Source organism: Triticum aestivum, chromosome 6D (assembly GCF_018294505.1).
Source record: "Triticum aestivum cultivar Chinese Spring chromosome 6D, IWGSC CS RefSeq v2.1, whole genome shotgun sequence".
Lineage (NCBI taxonomy): Eukaryota > Viridiplantae > Streptophyta > Magnoliopsida > Poales > Poaceae > Triticum > Triticum aestivum.
In genome coordinates this window covers 139,405,380-139,413,250 of record NC_057811.1, presented here as the reverse complement: position 1 = coordinate 139,413,250, position 7,871 = coordinate 139,405,380, and the positions used below count along the sequence as shown (strand labels likewise).

The 7,871-nt window shown below is 42.9% G+C and overlaps 1 long non-coding RNA gene across 10 annotated transcripts; it reads left to right on the top strand.

Annotated features, from left to right (window-relative positions):
• The first annotated feature begins 948 nt into the window (after positions 1 to 948).
• On the top strand, positions 949 to 5,829 carry LOC123144144 (uncharacterized). Of its 10 annotated transcripts, none has more exons than XR_006471281.1 (8): positions 949 to 2,192; positions 2,295 to 2,352; positions 2,726 to 2,765; positions 2,871 to 2,936; positions 3,015 to 3,133; positions 3,328 to 3,432; positions 5,244 to 5,314; positions 5,736 to 5,829. It is a non-coding gene; the product is annotated as an uncharacterized lncRNA (long non-coding RNA). The 10 variants fall into 10 exon arrangements; XR_006471286.1 differs by having other exon boundaries at positions 3,322 to 3,432; XR_006471283.1 differs by having other exon boundaries at positions 5,244 to 5,346; positions 5,736 to 5,799.
• The last annotated feature ends 2,042 nt before the right edge of the window (positions 5,830 to 7,871 follow it).

Below are 7,871 nucleotides of genomic sequence, written 5' to 3'. Positions count from 1 at the left end.
ATCCCGTCCTCTCGCTTCATCCCCGCCGTCGTCCACCTTGCCGGCACCGCTCCTACGACCGTCTCGTCCACCGCGCCATGCCACCACCGTCTACCCTCCTAGACCTGCTTCCACGCCGTCGACAGCCATCGCTACCGCAACACTGTCAAATTCTCAGCAGATGCGTACACAGCGCCGCACCAGGGGCGGTACTCTTTCGTATCTGCTCAACTTATTTATCACAGCAAGAAAATAGATCGCCACTGCTTTACTCTGATTTCTTGTCCATCACTTACTTGCTAGTTGAAAGCAAACATTGGTTGCGAAGTTGCCTTTGTCCGATTTGCACCTTCAGATCCGCCATGGCACGCTCAACACTATACTCGCAATGCTTATGGTTTTCCCTTTTTATATTCCGCACTAGTTAAATGACAGTAGACTAAATTTTTGAGAGCTCGCCGAAGTTCGCCGGTGCGAAGGAAGGGGCTCGGGTACCTGCTTAGCACTGCTCCTGAATCCATCAAGCTAAACAACGTGCCACTCATAATTCCAAACTTGTTGCTCAAATACGAATCTGATATGATGCTGATCTTTCCCTAATCTCTCCCTAATAATAAAGCACGGATTGACTCCGTGGGTTTACCGTCACAATACGCTTCTTCCCGTGAATTTACGCTTTCAGTTTTTTTCACCTGTATTATTTTCTACATCTGAGGTGGTATTATTCATGTGATTTCGTCCGTAATTTCGTTCTACTTTTTCGTATGTCAATCGTCCGCCAGCGTGGGCCTCATACAGGCGAGAAAAATAATAATAATAAAGCGATTAGTGCTTCTGCCCGCCTGTTCACCGTCGTCGCGTTTTTGCTAAAAAAAACCCTGTGTTCTTTAGTATTCAACCCGCAGTCCTCGGTCAGTAAAGAAAAAACCGTTTCGCGACGGACGGAAGAAATAGAAGACCCAAGCCAACCCTCCCCACCTATCCCCATCGTCTTCCTGCTCCGACTCCAGGCCACGAGCTGCTCCCCGCCAATGGCTCCGCCCCGCGCCTCCTCGCGGCTATGCCGCCGGCGATGTGCGCCGCCCCCGGCCGCGCGTCGCTTTCCTCCTCCCGGCAACGCGCCGCTCGCCTCCTCCCGCCCACATGCCCCAGCGACTCCTCCCTGCTCCACTCCCGACGAGTCGCGCTGCCCCTGGTCACGTTGGGACATGGGATAGGTGGGGAGGGTTCGAGTTAAACTCCATAGGGTGATGGCAGCTCGCCGCCTTAAATCCAGGAGGGGGCGACCTGGACCACGCGCACGTCCTCCAGGGGTACATAATCGTCCAAATCTCGCGTTGTTTATTTTGGGCTCGATGGTTGCTGGTTTGATTTGGGGTTGGCGTGTTTGAGGGCGCTCAACTTGGTCGGCGTCCAGTCCTGGCCGGCCTCAACTTCCATCGTGCAGTCGCGGCCGTGCGGCCGTGACTGTTCCTCTGCTGTCAGTCTATGATGGCGGTCAGTCACGGGGGACAGCGCCTAGCTATCTTTGGATTGATGGCGTGAACGTGGGCTCTACAGGATACCGAGGAGCGCGAGGTTGCCCGTGCCTCCAGCCCCTTGCCGAGAAAACTGATTGTGTGTGCAAGAGACATACAGACTTTTCAAAATCCAAATACGTTTTCTCCCACTCCTCTTTTGGGATTTGATTGGTGCTATGTTTCTGAAGCCTAGGAAGAGATGGAGCATTGCTGTTGAAGATGGCGAAGGTGAGGAACATGCACTGTAATGAAGGATGCTAACTTATTGTCCTGAGGAGAGCTGCTGCTACCATTGACCGGAATGAAGACAAAGGATCAATTTAGGTGGTGAATGGAAGACTTAATTCGAGCAACCTGTATAGAGCCAAAGAACAACGACAGTAAGAAGCAGATTTCCTGTTCGTTTACATGGGGCACTTCCTCGCTAGCCTTGAACAAGATTTCATCTGTTTTGTCAGACCAAAAGCTGTAGAAACTAGAAAGAACTCTGGTAATCTGTCAAAGCTTACTTGGCCTGAAACTATTTATTTTCTCTTTATCTTCGCAGGATGAAGGATTTAGCTTCTTCTTTGCCTTTTTATTTTTTTCCATGTATCATGTTACTTGTCAAAGCGAAGCAATAAAAAAACTCCAGCAACATACACTGAAATTGTCACTTTAAGAAGGAACGGGCAGAACCCATGGTGTGGCTTGGTGGGTGCGGACGTCAAATTGACCATTAATTAACACCCAGCACCTCGATCCAGATTTCTTTCGTGGAAAATTGAAAGCCTGTCATGTGTACCTCTAATGCAGAAATAGGCAAGCACACGAGAAGAATTGATCAAACACGTTCTCAGCCTGACTGCCTGAGGTAAATAGGACATCCATGAAAGCTGTCAAATCATTTTGTTTTATTATGTTTTTTCTCATTATGTAGCGAACTAGCAATCTACTCCCTCCGTTCCTAAATATATGTCTTTTTAGAGATTTCACTATGGACTACATACGGAGCAAAATGGATGAATCTACACTTTAAAATATGTCCATATACATCCGTATGTAGTTTGTATTGAAATCCTAGGAAGACTTATATTTAGGAACGGAGGGAGTATTATGCTTTTTCCGTTTTGGGATGTCCCCGTGTTCTTAGGCCATGTGTACATGATTTCCGTTTTGTATTCACTTCAGTTTATCTGCCTGGTCATCTAGATGATTTTCACATATATTTCTCTGGCAAAGTGCAGCTGGGAGCGGTGTATAGGATGTTCAGTGTTGCATGTTCTGGTAAGTAACTTGGATGCTACACATGTGGACAACGACTTGCTTCACTTTTATCAGGCTGACTAAACAGGTGCCATTAACTCCTACAATGGCATGTTTTTTCCTAAGATGCCAGATAATGTTCAGTTGAAAGAGATGGCTATTAGGTGCGTGCAAGTACAAGCGTGAAATGAGGTACCCCTATCTTACACCTTTTTTCTCATAAAAAACGGTACATGCTTCTCTTCATTTCGTTTTCTTTTCTATGTGCAGTGTCAATTTGTTATTCGCCAAAGTGATATAGAAACGAAGATCCTGTAACTGAAGTTGCATCCTCAGTCCTACATAAGACATCCTTTTTCGCAGGATAAATGGTCACAACTTCTTCATATGTGTGTAATTAAATCTCAAGTTTCATGCTCTGAATTATGAAACAAATTTTATGTTAAACATGACTATATTTCTTCTGGTTGTATTAAATATTGATGTATCACAAAATATCCAGTTATCAAACATGTGCATGTAGGTAAAATATTTCTATTCATTTTGGTTAAATATTAATTAATGTGTTTTTCTCAAGATATAGGCGGTGTCGCTGGCGGAATGGCAAGATGCCCAGTCTGATGACCTAGGTCTGTGGCAAGTTGGTGGACCTCGACTACAGGAACATCACGGAGGCAATCGATAGTAGGTTGGTCAATTGCTAACACAACATGTTTTGAATTGTAAAATTAAGTTTGTTTTTTTGTTTATTTTTTCTGATTGAAAGTGCCAGTTGGTGTGGTTGTATAACATATTTTGAATTACAAAATTAATTCTCTGGTTACACACATGGGATTGTTTCTTCAACTTTTCCGCACGTCACTGACTTAGCCAGGCCACCAGGCAACTGTTCTATACATAGTATGAGAGAGAGAGAGAGACAAAATATATGTGATTCATGGATGGATGGAGACCAGGTTGGCCCATCCAAGTTGCACAACTCCAGTTGAGCTGCTTTCGCCGGCCCAAGGTCCCAGCGGTGCAGCCATTCTACAATCAATTTTTCACGTTCACTCACCAATTTAATAATCCCACTTCACTCTCTTACACACAATTATGTCAGTTTATATATGTCTGTTCTTTCGAACCAATAAGCTGTCTTAGAAACCAATAAAGACATAGTGAGGTGTGGCTTCTATTTATCCCTAAGGTGGAGACCCAAATAGATATTGGTTGATTGACGTGCCTCCGTAATTAACCTCTACAATATGTGATGGGCTAATTATGCATGGTGCATAATTAAAGTAGTGGCCAACGAAAGAAATACTCAATTAATGTAGGGCGTAGGCGTCGAGGGTCGAGATAGAGAAACATGCGAAGGAAATGCTGATGGCGGAAGTTTTTTTCCCGGTGCAACGCGCGGGCATATTTGCTAGTATTACTAAAACAGATAACGTTTAATTGGTCAGCTAATGTTCCTACTTTACTTTCGAAAAGCATGTGCACCACATATAGAGAGACAGCAGGGAGTTGCATTCTTAATGCGCTCTAGTTCATGATGTGTGGGCACTGCGCAACGAACATTTTATTATCCAAAATCTGCTTGCTCTTCTTTAACATGTTTCTTTTCCGTTCTTCTTTAATAAGTACTCTCTTCGTTCCTAAATACAACCCTTTGTATAGATTCCATCATGGACTACATATGGAGCAAAATGAGTGAAGCTAAACTCTAAAATGTATCTGTATACATCTATATGTGATACATAGTGGAAATCTCTACAAAGACTTATATTTTGGAACGGAGGGAGTATGATAGTAGTACAGTATGTTCCTTGTAGTGATGATGAGCAGGGACATTTGCAGTGTAGAGGTCTATACGGTCGGTTGTGATGGACACTTTGAACTTTTCGGGCCTCTTTGATTTGTAGGATTTTGTAAACATAGGAATAGGATTTGTAGTGGCCTGCCCACTTGAATCCTATAAGAAGCAAGGAAATGCGGGGAGCTGTGTCGCCTTTGAGAATTACACTGATATTAACAGTATCGCACCTTCGGTTGAAGAGAGCTGGTATCCGAAGCCTTTCTAGCCGTACTGGCAATACTAGCACATATATTCCAGCAAGTTTCACTTTGCTGATTTTACTCCTGATGCTTACGGTTTTCCCGTTATATCTACACTATGATCTGTGTAGCTGCTATGTGTCGGCACTAGCAGCAGTCCACTCTTGAAGCTAAACAACACACCAATCATAAGTCCAAAGCTTACTTCTTCAAATATGAATTGTGATATGATACTGATATTAGTTAACAAACACACTTTAATTGTTCAGGTAATGCTCCCACTTGATTTTCCAAATGCATGTGGCCACATATAGAGAGACAACATGGAATTGTATTTCTTTGGGCGCTGTGATGCATGATGAGTGGGCAACCAACATTGTATGCAATGAAGCGGAACCTCAAGAATATGCTTTCTCTTCTGTTTTTTAACATGTTCCTTTTTTGTTATTTTGTATTTAGTACGTACAGTATGTTCTTTGTCCGGAAAGAGCGCGGGGACATCTGCAGTCAACAGCTGATAGAGATGGCATGTACGTGATCGATAGGCTTTCAATTAGTAGCGGTAATGCAACACCGTATTTTCCAGCCAGTTCCACTTTCCCGATTTATATATCATGGTTATGGTGTACCCCTTTTATGTATACTATGATCTGCTTAGTTGCTGCGTGCTCTTGTTATCATGGTTTGGCAATAAACTCTCTATACAATATATTATGAACCTATCATCTGCCAACTATCCTTACTTCTGAAACCTATTTTTGTGTACTTCTGTCGGATTATATTAATGCACACACACCATATTACAGCACACATGAGCTCTCTCATCAGAATCCAGTGATAGCACACAAGGGTTTACAAGGTCGCCCTATATTAGAATATCCTCTGCATTACAAAGATAATCTTAATACTATTTATGTTTTCATGGTTCTCAGATATTATATGTAATTACAGTGAATATCGGAATCCGCGCATCAGAAGAATATTGTGAAACACTGCAACGACTTACAAAATTGGCACCAAGGCATTGAGTGCCATTCTGGATGCAATGAGACTCATACGCTCCCCACCTCTAGATTCTTGTTCAGAATATGATCCTAATGACTATTCTAACCTCGAGAAGTCAAAGGCAGATGGTCTGTCCTGTTCATCCATCAAGGTGCCTGTTCTAATTTGTCAAGATTTTATTGATTGCGCGTATCTTGCATATGTTGTCTTGCATTTCTTCTACTTTGTTGCACCGCCATCTGCTTAGTTTACTTATCATATATGTCAAGGTGTCATGCCCATCCATTATCAATACATATTCCATCTGTCATCATACCATGTTTTTCCACTCAAATGTTGTTTTTGTGTATCAGACATCAAAAAGGAAGGGAGTGATTGCCGAACCTGAAGGAGCACTAGCAAAGACCTCAAAAAACGTGGTGGTGCCGGAGAAATCAGACAACACCCCACTTATATTGGCTGTACAACCAGTGACACAAAACGTAGGACCGACTCCAGCAGACTGTACCCATACTTCACTGGCCACACCACTAGCCCCACCACACAGGACCTGCACTCCAGCAAAAGGCATGCCGATTTCAGTTGCCATAGCACCAGCCGTACTATAGAAAAATCCCACTCCAGCCAAACGTACAGCAAGTCCACTGGCCGAAGACCTATCCCAACTGCAGAGACGGCCAATTCCTGCGGATTGGAACCCCATTCCAGTTATTCCCAGTTTTAAAAACAATGCTTTCAATATTGTTAGGGACTACGTGCATATATTCCCATCATGGGAAGATTATAGTGAAGACAAACACCATTTTCACATCTTTCTGTCTCACTTACGTGCAAGTGCTATTATTCATGGTGATTATTTTCCTGTTTTCTGCTGATTGAACACATCAATGATTTACATTACATTGTTGTAAGTACACTAGTACAGCGAGCTCCTAAACAAATGGTTTAAAACCCCTTTCCACGATGGCATCTGGAATCGTCGCCAAGTGAGTGTGAGCGATAGGGGGGACCTTCCCACACGACCCAGAAACCGTCGGGGATATGCCCTCCTGGCACACATGTTCGGAAAATAAGGTCGTGTGCGACCGGCGAGCGCTCAAATACGGAAATACATACAGTAGAATTAAAAATACAATTATACGGTGAAATTATTTTCGGTCGTAAGTACATCCCACACAGTCAGTCCCCGCTAAATGTTTCCGTTCGTATGTACATCCCGCACAGTCGCTCGAAGGAAAATGTTTTCGTTCACAGGTACATCACACAATTTTTCCCGTTAAATCGCTTGCGTTATTGAATATATCACACACGGTCCGTGAAAGAAATTGTGTTGCAAAGGCTTTTCATCACACACAGTTTTCATGTGGTAAACGTTTGCGCAAGGTGGCCTAACGCAAACAGTTTTCAAGAGAAAGTCGTGTGTGATTGTTCATTGATCCAACACGGTTTATTCCTATAACTGTGTGCGTTGCCTGAGGTCATCGTCCATGGTATTTTTTTAACAACTGTTTACAATAGCAAAACCCAATTAGCAGGCTAATTCGCCACTAGCAGGCTAATTATCCGATTATTCATAATCCATTTATTAATCTAATTGACAATTCATATTAAGCACACAATATATTTCATTTTCATAATTGAAATACATCAGAGTACAACATCATATAGCTTCAGCACTCAGCTACCCCATTACACAACTACACCAGGTACAAGTTTCACATGCAAATCTATAACCTTTCGAAATTAGCATCATAGACGGTACATAGACAGATTTATCTCATCTGGAAAACTGCTGAAGCAGAAGGCGAATATTGAGCCTTCATTGATGTTGAAGGTCTTTGTAACTTTAGGCCAGTGCCTGTGGATGATTGACCGTCCATCATTCGTCCTCTTCAAGAACACTTCAATATTGAACCGTGGGTGTTGTATGAATACCTTCCTCGCCTCTTGACCGTACAGGTGGTTTGAGAGGTAATCATCAGTGAACTGCTTTGGAAAGGCTTGAAAACAAGGATGTGCATAAATATCTTCTCTATATTGGAAATGGGGTAAAGGAATAAAAAAGGAAAGGTATAATAGTTA